Source organism: Corvus cornix, chromosome 1, assembly GCF_000738735.6.
Source record: "Corvus cornix cornix isolate S_Up_H32 chromosome 1, ASM73873v5, whole genome shotgun sequence".
Classification (NCBI taxonomy): domain Eukaryota; kingdom Metazoa; phylum Chordata; class Aves; order Passeriformes; family Corvidae; genus Corvus; species Corvus cornix.
In genome coordinates, this window is record NC_046332.1 from 98089671 (window position 1) to 98105248 (window position 15578).

General features: G+C 39.4%; 1 protein-coding gene across 5 annotated transcripts in view; it reads left to right on the forward strand.

Annotated features, from left to right (window-relative positions):
• The window catches only part of SHROOM2 (shroom family member 2), a 120688-nt gene that overhangs the window by 86316 nt on the left and 18794 nt on the right, over window positions 1-15578 (forward strand). The gene's annotated exons all lie outside the window — the stretch shown is intronic.

Consider the following 15578-nt stretch of genomic DNA (forward strand, 5'->3'; position numbering starts at 1 on the left):
TGTGATGCAGCTGAACATAGGAGTGACCCTTCTGTGTTTGTGGGGGTGAATTTGCAGGAACCCAAGCTGAGAGACAGCTGTGGAGTCCATGAGTGCTTTCTCCAGGTTAGGGACTGTCCTACACTACAGGGTGCCTCTGGCCTTCCTCCCCTTAAGTTGCTTTGAGAAAAGAAAAGAAATTAATAACTTGAAATAAACTTTGAATATTTGCCATATACAGCTTCCCTGATTATTTTCCATAGAAATACCAGTCTTTTTAATGCACTGAATGTAGAATGAAAAAGGGCTAGAATATTGTAACAGTAAATGGCTTTTTAGAAACAAACAAACAAAAATAAATGTACTTGATAATTTTTTTCTCCTGAGCTTTTTGCTGCAGTATTTTCTTCATAATCTAGAATGGAAAAGGGTTAGAATATTGTAACAGCAAATGGCTTTTTAAAAACAAACAAACAAAAATAAAGATGCTTGATAATTTTTTTTTCTTGAGCTTTTTGCTGCAGTATTTTCTTGGCTGTTCTTTTTTAGCACACAGTTGTAAAACCTAAGTTAACACTGCTTTGAAAATGGGGGGGGGGGGGGAGGGTGAATGTTTAGTTGATGAAGATAATTTGTAAACCTCTTTGATCTTTGAGCTGTTTTCTCCCTCTGAGATTACTGAGTGCTTCCAATGAATTCAGGTTGTTTCATCTCCCTTTTTAGAAGAGCTGCAACATGTTCTTCTGAACTGCAGTATTTAATAGCTTAGGGTATTACTTTTATAGGAAGAGAAAATAGTGGTCCATAGAAGCCATTGCCATCTCTTATGGAAGAACCAAACCACTCTTGTTATGAACTTACAGGGATGCAAACAGTCATCTAACATGAGATGAGTATTTTTATACTGAGGGGTTGATGTGATTCTATGGATGTTCTTAACTTTAGGACAGCTTGAAAGGATTATACAATTCTGCTGATCTGTAAAACAAAAAATGGTGCTTTTTTCAGATTAGTTACAAAAGCTTACCTTTTTACAGATGCAAAGTCTGTGCTTCCTTAAACATGTCTCTCTTTCTGCATTTATAAAATGACCTATACTGGTTATATAATTAACTTCGATATAGAAGTCTCCACAATTTCTAAGTGGAAATAGACTTTCAAAAGGTTAAAGAGGGAAATAGCTGCTCTGACCAGTAGTCTGTGGCTTCCTGAAGTATGACATGCACTCATAAAAGTCATTCTGCATCAAAAGAATCATGCTTTATGATCTAATTCTTAAGATAGCCATCTACTAGAGATGTTTACAGCCATTGCTTTTATTTACTTTCTAAGAACATTTGACTCCTAGCTCTATTAATTTGTTCCTGTGATGTCTATTAAAGTTATTTAACTTCAAAAAGTGAAAAAGGATATATGAGATCACAGGTTGCAGAAAATATTTCAACATTTAATACGTGTCAAGTCCAAGAGCATGTGCATGTCAAGGGTAGGACCACAGCATGACTCAACTCTGATTGAACACTTCAAAATATTTATTTCAGTGTTTTCATACCTTAGTAGTTACTCCTATTTGAGTTGAGCTCTTGAAGACAGAGGAAGAGCAGCTACAATACACAACCAAAATAAAACTAATTTCTTAATGCCTAAGTTATCCTAAATGCCCAAGTATAATTTTCTAGAAAAATCTTTGATAAGCCTGAAACAGGAGCCTATAGACATGTTCTCAAGTGTTTTATTAGGCTCTTCATAAGGAAACTGATTTTTCAGCACCTGGTGAATGTCTAGGCTCCATGCTCACCAGGAGCAGCAGCAAATTATTGTGCAAGGAAGGAGGAGGACCTTTAGCCATACAGGAATGTGAGTGACCTTATGTCTTCTGAATTGAGTCAGATGGAAAACCATTTAAAAATGACCAGTAGTCTATTTGTGTATGTATTTATTTGTATCATGCGTATATGGATGTGTGTGTATATATATATATACACACACAGACATATGAAACATGCATGTGTGTACTGATAGTTGCTTCTCTTAGCTTTTTATGGTTTGTGACCATTATAGGGTTGGGGCTCACATGGCTATGAGGACTAATTAACAGTGGGGGAAAAAAACCCCAATAATCCACAATACACATTTGGACAAATCAGTTCTTCATATTTATGATGGTAGGTGGTGTAAATTAGTCACTGGAAATATTCTTAGAAACTACAGTTTTTCATGATTCCAGAAATTTTAAATTCTATATTTTGTTTGGGTTTCTCTTACTGTGGTGTCAAAAAAATTAATATAGTACCAATATACAGTGTTAGGATCAGCTTAACTAGGAACTGAGCTACTGAAATACAAGACTTGTAGGCTTGGAGGTTTTTATGTGTAGCAAAAGGGCCATTTCCTTAAATAGTGAGAACTTTTGTTGCTGGCATTGTGTCCCATAGCTATTTTAAACTTCTGTTCTTTATTGAGAATTGTAGAATCCTAGAATGGTTCAGTTCGGAAGGGACCTTAAAAATCATCTAGTTCCAACCCTCCTGCCATGGCCAGGGAACTTTGCACTAGACCAGGTTACTCAGAGCCCCATCCAGCCTGGTCACCTCCAGGTTTGGAAAGTCCACAGCTTCTCTGGATAACCGATTCCAGTGCCTCACCACCCTCACAGTAAAGAATTTCTTCCTAATATCTTATCTAAGCCTGCCTTCCTCCAGTTTGAGTTCATTCCCCCTTGTCCTATCACGACATGCCTTTGTGAAAAGTCCCTTTCCAGTTTTCTTGTAGCCCCCTTCAGGTACTGGAAAGTGCTGTGAGGTCTCCTTGGAGCCTTCTCTCCTCTAGGCTGAACAGCCCCAACTCTCTCAGCCTGTTCTAAATGAGATGTTCCAGTCCTCTGATCATAGTAGTGGCCCTCCTCTGGACACGTTCCAACAGGGCCACGTTTTTCTTCTTTTGGGAACCCTAGAGCTGCATGTGGTTATCAAGGTGAGGTTTCACAAAAGTAGTGTAGAGGGGGAGAATCCCCTCCCTCCATCTGTTGGCCACACTGCTTTTAATGGTAGCCTTTTTGCTCTCTGAGCTGGGAGTGCACACTGCCAAGTCATTATTGAGCTTTTTGTCCACACACACCCCCAAGTCTTTCTTCTCAAGGCTGGTCTTGGTCCATTCTCAGCCTGAACTTCTCCTTGGGATTGCCCTGACCCAGATGCAGAACCTGGCACTTGGTCTTGTTGACCTTCCTGAGGTTATTCATGTATTGTTGCAGTTAAACAGTCAAACTGTGAGTTGCTTTTCCTGGCTGAACATTGCAGGACAAGTATGTCTCAGTCATTGCAGGACTCACCAAGACATTACCAGAGCTATGTAAGCAAAATGTTTTCACCCTATTCCTTGTGAAGAAGAAATAGTATGATCTTGTGCAACTGCTTCCTTAGAAATCAGTGGAAAAATTACTTTGGCAAACATTTTGTGCATGTGTTAACAAGCTCTGCAGAGCTTTCTCTTCTCCAGGCTGAACAATCCCAACTCTCTCATCCTGTCTTCACAACAGAGGTGTTCCATCCCTCTGATCATCTCCCTGGCACTCCTCTGGACTTGCTCCAGCAGGTCCATGTCCTTAGCATTTCTTTATCATGAGATACAGATTATTAGGGCATTTCTCAGACCAGTTTTTTTGTCAGTGATGTCATTGTGTGTGTCATACAGCAATGACACAGTACAGTCTGGACTGTTACAATGTTTGTATTTTGTCTGAAAATGGAAAAAACATACTGTGGCTCTTCCTGTGCATATAGAAGAGAGTCTTAACAGCATCCATTCATGTATGAGAAATCCCCTGTAACCTTTCATCTTCCTTAGGTTTCTGTGAATACTTGTAATTAGTACAAGTTTCATTGCCAGGTACCATTATGTCCTTCCAGTGTACTAGTGTATGTGACTGACTAATAACAGATATATAGGTATCACACTTTGAGACAGTGGAACCTTGAATCACTGGTTATGTGATGGCAGCTGATGGATGTTGATGCTTAAAAACAGGTTAAAGGTCTACTTAGGCAGGTTTTTTTTTCTCTGGGTGAGCCAGTAGCAGGTGCTTGGGGAACAGAAAACCAGAGCAAACCTGGAGCCATGCAGCTGGGTGTCTTGTCAAGCCTCCGGTGGTCTGTCTGTCTTTGAGCTTTGCTTTATTTTGGGGGTTTGGTTTGGTTTTTTACTGCTTTGAAGTACAAAGATTGTATGTTCATAGAATAGTCTGTGAAATTCAGCTTTTCCTTCTTGCATAGCAGTAATTCCTGTTGTACATCATGGTATATGTTGGTGAAGTACAGGAAGATCTCTCCTGTGGGTTACTTTGCATTTATTAAATCTGAATTTCATCTGTTATTTTATGACCCATTCATTCAATGATAGGAAATCTTGGTTTGGGGTCTTTATTATTCAGAATCATTTCCTCATAGCAGCAACTATTGTCACCTGCTTTTTCACCCATTTTGTAAATCATCTATATCTAATGAGTTCTGATGTGAATGATGTGATGAGACAAGTGAGGACTCTTGTCTTATGGGAGTCAAATTTTTAAGAGACTCAGGTGAGATAAAATTTCATTTTCTAAATCATCTAAAAATCCAAAGTCTGTCATCCAGATCACTCTTGTCCCTATGTGTAGTGACTCTGAGATTAGTAATGCATCTTTTCTACACATGCCCAAATTATTCTTTGTCATTTTTACTCATTAGTGCAGCTGCTAAATCTCTTCATAAAATTTCTTCTTCTGTGCTTAATTCAGATATTAAGTTTATCATTCTGAAGTTCTCCAGATTCATAATGAGTATTTGTTTTTATTCTTGCTCTATTTCTCTCATTTTCTCTCTTCAGCACCCTCACTTTCCCTCCCCAACACTGGGTGTGTCACTGTGCTCAAGCAGCTGTCCAAGTATCAGAGGAATGGGTAGCTGTGCATCACAGATCCCAGTTCAGCAATTTCCTGTGGAAGTTTCAGGTGATTGTCGTATGGCCCAGGTAGCTTATGACTACCCACTTTTAATGGTGTGCAGCATCTGAGAATAGTTCCTGCAAAGGCTGTTATTTTCTGGAGTTGTGAAGGGGAGATAGTGCCAATATTTTGCTGCAGCCTTATTTTCTTTGTATTCTTACTATTGTACTTCCATCCCTATAATCTGTTTGGCAGATATCTGTGTTAGAATAAGTGCCTTTTTTTCCTTTTTTTTTTTTTTTTTGTCCTAACACCCTTAAGTATTTGTACCTCAGCTTTACTTTTAAAACTCCTTCTTTTTTACCATATTTTGCTTATACATCTGCTTTGCTAGATTAGTTCTGTTTTTTCCTTGTTTGGGTAGGACTTAAGTTCTCTGGTGGATGTTCCTTTTAATTGTTATTTAATTCAACCTTTGGAGGGGACAGAGAGAGGGAAGGAAGAACAGTGGCTGGATGTTTCGGTAGGTGTTACACATTTTCTCTGAATTTCATATATCTTCAGTTGCATGTTATCTCTTAGCATTATACCATCTGGCTTGTTTTTTTAAAAAGTACTCATCTTGTGTATGTAAGTGCCCTTTTCAAAATTAAATACCACTGTGTGGATTCTTAATCTTTCAAAAAAGATTTATCTAAATGCATATGGCCACTGGCACAGGGCAGTTCTTCAAATAGCTTTTGAAGAACTATAGTTTTGAACCAGATTCTTCTCATACCTCAGGATCAAGGCAGAAGTTGCATCATAAATTGTCCCACTTACAGTCTTTTTCTTCCTCTTGCTGTCCATTTTAAAACTTTCAGGCTGGTTGAGCTGAGAGATGTGTGGGCATCTTCGTAAGTATCACAATTGCATTATTTTGGGATTTGGGGTTGGTTGTGGCTAAATGAAAGTGGTAAAACTTGCACGCTCCTGCCACTGCCTCCCCATTCCTCACTCTCCTGGCAGCACTCAGCTGGCGGCTGTCAGGTGTGTGTCCTGCAGATTGCTGTGATGCTCCAGTTGGGCTCACCAGCAGCTGCTGGATCTCATTAAATGGGTGCTGGACTGCCTCCAAAACCAGTGCTTGGTTTACAGTACACTGCAGTAATACAGGCCTGTTTCTCCCCCATCCAATTTCTGCATTCTCCACACCCTTGAAAATGCAGACTCTCCCTCTACCTTTATTAGGTGAACTTTGAATCCCTGTTTCTAAACTTGAGGGTGGATATCCCATCTCATGCGTCCCCTTTTTTTCTACTTGTAGCTTCTTACTACCAAGTAAAGTTACTTTTGCTTTAATTGCTCCTGGCACATCTGTTCTCCTCACTGTGCATACAGTGACAGCTAGGGGTATGCAAGGCCATCATGGGCTGATAAAAGGAAGTGTTGGAGGGTAATTTCTTCTTACGGAAAGCTTCCTCCCCTGCCTCTAAAGGTGAGTGTTACCAAGCATGAGTAGCTGGAAGAAGTCCTAAACATGATTCTGCAAGTACTCAAATTGGGAGTGCGCGAAAGAACAGCACACAAAAATGTTTGTGGAGAGAGAAACAGAGATAAATTTGTACTCATTAGTTCATTTTTGTATTCTGGTTTGATTTGACTAGTTTCCCTGGAAAGAGGATTAGAATGAAAACCATCTAAAGATGTGCATTTTTGTTGTATTGCTTGAAATCCAGCTATCTTCATATAGCCCTGTTGATGATAACAGCAGTTGAGTAGGGATATTTAGAGCTAATGTAAGATAAGTCTCCAGTGGTTTTAGTTACAAAAGCATCATGTGCTGATGCATTGTAGATTTTATTTTCCCTTAAGTTACTTGATGAAAAGCATAATTGGAAATAGGTGACTGATATGTCTCCGCAGTGCAGCGGTTCATATATTTCTGACGTATGGAGTGGCTTTATGGTGTTCTGATACTAAAAGCTAGCCTGTGAAATGTTCACTTTCTGCTATAAGCCCTAGGCAACATGGTTATGGTTTGCTGTCACGCAGGAGATTGTTTATGTCAGTAAATGTGAGTGAAGTTTTGTGCTAAAAAAGTAACGAGACAGCCACAGCTTCCATTTCTCTGGAGGGGCCAACCAGACTTGCTGCAGTCTGTTAACCAGTTGTATTGTATTATGTAAACTGGTGTTTTTTCGTGAAGTCATTCTCACTCTCTATTGAAATCAAATAGGCAGCTTTGGGAAGCAGAAAAATTTTAGGGGAGGTTATTAACTGGATGTCTAACTGCTCTGTGTGATTTTGTGTGCAGTTTAAATAACATTTTCCTCTTAAAAGTGGTCATCTTCGAAATTATCTTTCATACATATTAAAGCCTCATCCACACTTTCTCTATTAAGTCTTTAATGTGTTCTTGTAGAAAAATTGAAAGGAGCTTGAGCTTTGCTCTGATGAAAGCCACGATGGCTTCTAAAGATGGAGCGTGGGGGTGGCAATGTGCTCATGCAGCATGAAAGCATTTAGCTCTTTCCCTGCAGAGTCTCCTGCAAGAGAGGGCGCCTGTGCACACAACACATGCAAAAAAATTCAGGCTGGAGGGCTGTTTATGAAGAAGACTCTCCTCTAAAATTAAAGACTTGGTATTATGAACGCTGTTCAGAAAGAAACCTAATAACACACTGATCTTTTAAAATAATTGTAAATAGTGAAAACTTGCAGAGCTGTAGTTGTGGAAATGCAGATCATGATTTTCACAAATGAAAAGAAAAATCCTTAAAAAATTGAAGGACTTTTAAGTTTTGTTTTGTTTTTTTTTTAATAACCAAATCCAAGGGGTGGGGGTGGGGGAAGGGAAAAGCTTTGAAGTCTCTGAGATCTTTTCCCTGAGGTCAGAAGTTTCTGGTGATGTAACATACAATACAGACTAAGCCTTCACTTATCAAGGTTAAAGTTGACAGAGCTTGTATGAACTTGTCAATCATAGGAAGCAGGCAAAAACAAGCCAGCTGTTGTGAGGCATGGCTTTGAAAATCCTCTGTGTTACAGTAAATGAGACGCAGAGGTTGAGACAGATTCAGTTCTGCAAGGCTTTCCAACTGACTGGCACATTTGCAAGGATGCAAAGCTCACATATCCAGTGAATATGGGTAAAAAGCTGTAAATCCTGGTAAGATTGTCTTGTCTTTAGTGTTAAAGCATGAAATAAATGGCTAGAGGTGTGTGCTTCATTTGCCATTTTTTGTCAGTTCTGAACAGAAATTTGCAGTATTAATTCATACAGTATTTCTTTTGTTCTTCAGGTCTTTGAGCACAGGCTGCATCTTCTGCCCCTATCAGCAGAAGCTACAGTAACAAATTAGCAATGATGCAATGCTTGGTACAGAATTTTATTTTGCTTACTGTAATCGACTGCTCTGTTCACTGATGGGTTGGGAGAATAGGGGGAAAATGTGAGTTAATTCCAGCTAAGATGCTCTGTGTGCATATGCTCGCACACACGCGCTGTTTTTAGCAGCTTTTGTTTTCACAGTTGGCATCATGTACACTGGAATTAGAAGGCAGTGCCTTTCGAAAATACTTGTTTTCTGGACTGAAGGCTGCAGTGCCGTTGTTGTGGCTCAGGGTGCCAGGCTCGGGGTTCCTCTCGGCTAGGGGTGGTGCGAGAGCTTTTCATCTTGTTATTTTCCTGGCAAGCCTGTTACTGTGAGTACAGGCTTGCACGAAGACCTTTTCCACAGCAGCAGGAGCTGTTAGCTGGGAGTGTAAGAGAATTGGATGTGACTATTAGAAGCAAGCGGTGAGTGTGGCTCTGAGTGAAAAGATGGCTATTGAAATGTGTGCATGTGCATGCTAATTAATTTAAATAACTGTTTTAGGATTTTTTTTCCTTTAGAGATGAGCTAACTATGTGTTCATTTTGGTGAGGAATGCCTGAGAATCCCACCTGACCTAGTTGTTATTCACAAAGTGTTTCATTTTATAGCTTGTGTTTTGTTACCTAATTCTTGTTCAGCTGCAAGCAGCTGTTTTCAGTAGTAATAGCAACAAATATTTTCAAATAGCATTATCAGGACAAAAAAGTCTAAAAGAAAAAAATATCAAAGGAGTGGCAACTGGAATGCAGAGGTTTTTTTAGTTAATTGACAAAACAATCATTCTTCTTTGAGCTTTTTTTTAATGTGACTATGATTTCCTCATTAGCAGTGTTGGAAAATACTGTCTTTTGTCTCTGCAATGGTTGCCATTTGTGTAACATGATGGTTCTCGTTATACTGTTGGTATATTCTGATGATTGAATTCAGTGTGTAAGTACTGAACATATTAACTGGTTGACTTGAGTAGAAGTCATTTTAATTCCATGTAGGTAATCCCCTGTGTGCTAGGAGAGGCATGCAATAGATAAAGCAATAAGAATACAGCCATAAAAATTATCTTTTATAATTTATTTTTGGTGTGCAGCAGAATGGAGAAGGGGCTTTTGTTTTCTGAACTAAGGAAAGGAAAGCATCCCTCCCTCTGCCCTTTCCCACAAGATTCTTCCCTTCTGCATAAAGGCCCTTGTTCTGCTATAAGAAATATAATTTTAATCAGATTTTTTGTTGTTGTTGTGGGCCAGTGCCTTTTGCTGTTACCCATGACTGGCCTACATTCATCCATCAACATAACTTTGTTTATTTACTGCAGAATTAGAGTGGACATGTTGTTATTTATTTATTTATTTATTTATTATTTTCATGGGGAGAGAGGTAACATTTTTAGAGACACAGAATGAGAGATGAAAACAAATTGCAGTGTGTACGTTGCCATGCATTCAGGACAGGAGAGAAATTCTGGTGGGGTCGATGAACTGGCAAGCAGTGTCTGTTATAGTATTTCATTCTGTGATAAAGCCAGGTGATAATGCAAGGGTTGTTAAGCTAGAGTGACATTTTGCTTTATCACATTAGGTGCAACAACTAAGCTGCGTTCAGTGTGACTGACTGAACAGATAGCTGCCACTGAGGCACAGATAATGTTAACAGGCATTCAGAGACAGAAGTGAAAAACCAAGACTCACACCATGATAAACGGGTTGTAGTGTACCACTGATGTGCTGTGGGATATACTTGTGAAATATCTTGCTAGTTTTGTACCTTCAGTTGTCTTCTGACAGGCCTTTTTTTTTTTTTTTTTTTTTGAGAGAGAGAGAAAACAGTCTCTCATCATTCAGTATTCATTATTCTTTCATCTTAATACATGCTTTGGTTTTAGGACCGTTTGCTTCAGTAGTGCTTCTTGGATGCTAGTTGCTATCATCTGTCTCTTCAGACAAGGCAGTGGACATCTCTACATCTTTGTAGTGGCTTATATGCTGTGCGTCTTCATGGCATAACGGTTAGGTTATAGCCATCGTGGTTCTTTATGCATTTGTCTTTAAAGATTTCCAAGTCGTTTCATAGCCCAAGCTCTCATTTAGCATCTTTGGAATATGCTTCATGTGTCACTATCTGATGGATAGTATGTGCTGTACTGACTCAGTAGTGATAGCAGATAGAGAGCACATGAGAAAAATGAACAATGGTAAAATAATTGCCCTGGTATTGGATGTCCAAACTGTGGCGTTGTGTTGTCAGGGTCTCCTGAGTAGTGCAGTAGTAAAACCAATCTAAGGGCTTAAGTGGTCCTGGACCCTCTGAAAAAAAAAGCATATGGGACTCAGATGAGGGTTCAGATAACTAATAGGAGGGAGACATCTACATGTGAAGTTCTAACTCAAGCTGTAGTCCACAGAGAACTCCGTTTTCATTCTAAGCTGGCTAAACAGTTGACTAAACACAGGTGTCTAGTGGGACCTGAGATAGCCCAGCATATCCCACTTGGCTTCCAGCTGCCATCTCTTAGGGGAACTGATGCCTTTGAACCTTTAAAGTTTCTGAAATCATAGAATACACCTGTGGTTGGATATCTAAATTGATCCCCTAGACAGTGCAACCAATGCATGCTTTGCTTGTAGAGACTGCTGTAGGGTGAGCTGTAGTCTCATGCATTAGTTAGTTTAATCCATGTCAATATGGATTAAAATGTGGCACTAGACCTCAAATTTTTTCCTGAATTTCCAACAGTCTTACCCTATGCACCCCATTCTAACTTCATAGCATTGTATTGTTGTCTCAAGCAGAACCATTGTCATGGGTTAGCAAGCATAGTCCCGGAAGGGATGTCCTTGCCAAGGGGTGCTTACAGCTTCCTCTGGGACCTGACAGAACCTATCAGCTGGCCAGTTTGAATATGGACAATTCTTTAAGCCAAAGTTGTGACTGCCTCTGTGATGCACACTTAAGAATAGAAACCCTGAGGCAGACTGTCTCTCTCGTTTCTGGTGCTGGGACAGGTGGCTGCGGGCCCGGTTGCAAACCCAACCCGCTACAACCATACTGGATAGAAGAAACTTCCCTTTTTTTGTGGACTGTTGCAGTTCTTCTGGATCCCAGTGTGCCACATGCCAGACAAATACACAATGAAAACTTTGTTTCAGCACATAAAGTTCATAGCTTAAAAACTAACATATTGGCAAGGGCTGTGCCTATAAACAGGATTTTGTCATATGCAAAGACACTATTTCCCAATTGCTTTAAGCCACATAATTATCTGTTTCAAGCCAGGTCAGGTCCTTGATCCAGTTTTCTGTGAGACTGTACAATTCCTACTGCTAGTACACTGAAAAGAGCAGGAAGATGGAACTCAAAGTGTCTAAGAAGGAAACTGTCTCTTCTGGCAGAGTACCTGCATAAAGTCACTTTGAAGGGACTGCAAAACTGTGGATTTGATTTTGAGAGTGTTTTTGTTATTGTAGGGTGAGAACTTTTATGGAGGAGTCATGCTCAGGTATGAAGGCCTTTTTCCAGTGTAGCTCGTAGTTCTTGAGAAGGAATTTAAATCAGAAACAGCCACTCCATTTGCTCTTGTTTGCCAGTGAGTTAGTGGAGGACATATTGTTGCTTACATAACCATGCTTATGTTTTATGGTGAAACTTTTGCACAGAGGTCAGGTCTTTAACAAATGATACATTTTTCAAATGTTGGCTAATGCATTTTTGTAAAGCTTATCTAGTCTGGGATTTTGAAGTTGGAGCGTCTCGTGGCACTGTTTGGGTTGGCCTGAAGGGTTCTCAAGAAACTGTAAATCAGACAGATAAAAATCAAACACATTGAGTTTATTGAAGTCACTTTCATTTATTGAGGTGCAACATTCAATCAGATCATTCTACCTCTATCCAGATTTAGTCAAATCTTGAGTATGGGGCAAACAAAGAAAGTGGTTTGGAGTTGTTTCTTATGGCAACCAAAAATGTTGTTGTTCTTATAGGCATCTATAAGTGCTAGTGCTCACTGACTCTGCTGGCAAGCTCCTATTAATGTGTGTATGTGTGTATATGGCTTAACTTTAATGTAAGAGGCACATTACTGTTACCACTCCTTGGTTTGTTAGAATAGCCTGTTGTATTATTGCTCAGGGTACTGGGGGTGTCCAGGCTGGGGGTGAGACTTGGGAGTTTTTTGCCCAGCTTAGTCTTTACATGGCCTTTACATTTCAGTCTTGAGTGTGTCTACCTCGAGCTAATGGAGCCAGAAGGAAACTGGGAGATGTACTTGTCCATTTAGGTAGAAAATACTTAGTGCCAGTATGGAGATCCACATTCCCATCCCCATGGCAGTAGGTGGTGCTGGCGTGGCTGTGGCCACTGGTAAAGTGCAAGACACAGAGCAGAGCTCCTCCCGCCCTCACTGATGAGTGTTCAGCCTCTTGTCTCTCTACACAGACCCCCTCTGGGAATGCGGAGCCCGCTGCTAAATGACAGCTTGTCAAAAATGTGAAGGACTGGTTTGTGTAATTAAGCAGTTCCTTCTTTTCAGTTAGGAGCATCCATTGGTTTTCTGCCTCCTGCCATTTAGATATGAAAGCTCCTATAGCAAAATCCCGAAAACAAGTGCAGTAGAAAAGGCTCATGTTAGACTCCTGTACTAGACTCACCCTTACTGAATACCACTTTGTAGCAACAGCATAAGATTCTTAATTACACTTCCTTTGCAGGTCGGGTTAAGTGACTGGTGTAAGTTGTCTGACAGTGAAAGCTGTCATGTGCTGTGCCAGGGGTGGGGAATGTGGTGTGAGCTTTCCTGGTTCTGTCATCTCAGAAAAGCTCTTGCAACTTGGGTAATTGTGGCATTGTATTATGGGGGTGGGGGAGCTTTGGGTTTGAAATAGCTAAGAGTTTTAATGTTTTTGATGTTGGCTGGTTTGTTATCTAGAATGAAAATAGTAATTAAGTCAATTGTCATGTTTTCAGATGATTTAAAACTCTTCTATGTCTCTCACTTTGTGATGTTTGGTTATAAATGATGAGTTCCTTTCAGTGGTATGTTATCTTTGCATAATCCTATGGGCCTCATTTCCAAACCAGCTGTGTTCTGGGCATGATGTGCTGTCAGATAAAAAGCAGCTTAGTGGACCTATCAGTACTGATAATAATGTAACACCTTTGCAGGTTCTTGCTACTGTGTTCTCCTGGGGCTTGAAGCTTATTTTCTTTTCCTCCTTTCTGAACAGTAAGCTTGCATCTCTCCAAAATCATGTGATAAGCATGTTTTGCATGAAGATCCACTCACACTGAATGCAGTTTAACCTCAGTGTTGAATGCAGCCACCACCTTTCCTCATTTGTGTGACCCATTTTGTGTGGCACTGCACACAAAAATTTCTGATTAATTTTGTGGAAGCTGTATGAAGGCATGTGTGTAATCTCTGAATTTTATCTCTATGTTTGCAAATATAGCATCTCTAAATTTCTCTGTGCTGTAATTCTTCATGTCCTTTTGCTCAGTTTTGGAAGGTGACAGGACTGCTAAAGCATTCATAGCTTCTGAGCCAGTTATATATATATATGTACCAATATACTGGTTACATGTTTTGGATATGCACCTGTGTCAGATTGGTGGTGTTCTCTGTCCTGTTTGTTTCCACCAGCACTCCCAATCCCGATGTGCATGCAAAGTTCATGGCATACTTTGCAAACTGGCTGACATAATGCATGTCACTGATGTCTTTGCAACATTTTATGTCATACTGTTGATTTTTCTGTGCATCTGAGAGCATCTGTTGAACTGGTTATATTATGGTTTATGGATGTGAAGGTGAGTTGAGAGGCCTGAAGTGTTTTTGCATGGGTTTACTAGCAGAAAACAGTGCTCTTCATGGGTTATCTAGACAATGAAAAATGCTGGTTTAAACACAGTATTTCATATGTAAGGCCTTAGTCTTCATTTGGTAAAAATTTCCATTAAAATTAGAAGATCTATTTACCGGCCTGGTTCTGCTTACATTGGATTCACCAGGGAAAATGAGCTGCCTCTTGAGATGCCAAGATGCCATGTAACCAAATCTGAGTAATGTTGGTCTTTCTGGCCTTTTGTATAATTTTTTACTTCACAAAACCGTCTTTCATCTACTGTTAAAAGAGGAGTCAATAAATAGTTTTGTAAATCAGAATTGACTCTGAATTAGTCAGACAACTTGAAGTTTTTATTGCTCTTAGATAAGAGCAATATGAAGAGACCTGAGTATCAACAGTACTAATCTCCTCATTCATGTTAAATTGAAAATTTACCAGTTAAAGTTGAATTTTGAGGTTTAACACTTCACATGAGAGAAAGATTGTGTATGTGACTTCTCAGGAACCCACATCTAATCAGTTGTCTTTCCACAATACTTCATTTAAAATATTTATTTAAATTTAATTAAAATAATAATGCAGTGTGTAGTTACTCCAATTTTTTTTCTTCTTGAATTTATAATAGACTTTAAGCTATTAGTTATTTTATGTGCTTTTATCTCAATTTTTTTTTCCTACACACTGGTGTTAACTGCCTGTAGACATTCTCAAAACTGGCACACTGATGTTATTAACATGTTTGCACTGGAAAATTCAAGTAAACCTTTTTTTACAAATAGGCTGGGGAAAATGCCTCTTTCACAGTCACCTCAAAAGACAGATTGGGCAGTGCATGACTACAAGATTACTATTTAAAAATACAGAGTAGCTCTCTGAAGCCCTTGACTTCTTTGTTGCCGATTCTTTTCTAAGCTTATAATGTCTCTTCAGCCTCCTTTCAGCCGAGAGCAAACCTGTCTCCGCTCGGGGCTTCAGAGGTACTTTTCTCCTGCCTTCTGCTTCTTCCCCAATTTGTCTTTATGTGGTGAGCACAAATGTACTATGTGTCTTGTGGCAAAGGACAACCATGGAGCTGTGAAAGACTGCTTCCTGACTAGAGAAACAGTGTAAAAATGGAATAAACCCAAAAATATTTCTGTCTAAGATAAGGTCCTTCTGGCCATTGTTTGTCATTTGTGCTGACAGGGCAAAAGAAGTTTAACCTTAAAATAAGTCTGACTGGAAAATACAATCCTTTCTAAATTTCCTTTTCTGCCTTAATTCAATTTTCTCTTTCCCAATTTTTTAGCTTCAGCAAACACTTTGATTGCACTCATTTCATATTTCTGCAGATATACAAAAATTCAACCTCCAGATTCATAATTAAAGTTCCTATTATTCAGTTCACATTTAAAAGTGCTACAGAAGTATTAATACTGCACCTAGATAAGAAACTTGTTTCACACACTTTGTTACTGACTGGAGCTAGAAGAGAATTAAATTTTA